The sequence below is a fragment of the Brassica rapa genome, chromosome A01, assembly GCF_000309985.2.
Source record: "Brassica rapa cultivar Chiifu-401-42 chromosome A01, CAAS_Brap_v3.01, whole genome shotgun sequence".
NCBI classification, from domain to species: domain Eukaryota; kingdom Viridiplantae; phylum Streptophyta; class Magnoliopsida; order Brassicales; family Brassicaceae; genus Brassica; species Brassica rapa.
The window spans coordinates 28528202-28528422 of NC_024795.2; positions in this window are offsets into that span (position 1 = coordinate 28528202).

The following is a 221-nucleotide window of genomic DNA, read 5'->3' on the forward strand; positions in this document are numbered from 1 at the left end:
TTTAATGCATAGTTGCATTCTGCACCAACATATGATGATGTTCAAAGAGGTTTGGAGCCTTGTTGTCTCTGTTTTTCAAGAAATAATTATTTTATAGTAGTTATTTAATTGATTTAGGGAGTATTATGATTTTACTAAATTAATTGATAAACAAATTATATAACGATTCTCATATACCATGAAAATGAGCTTAAAATACATTAATACAAATGTATAATGTG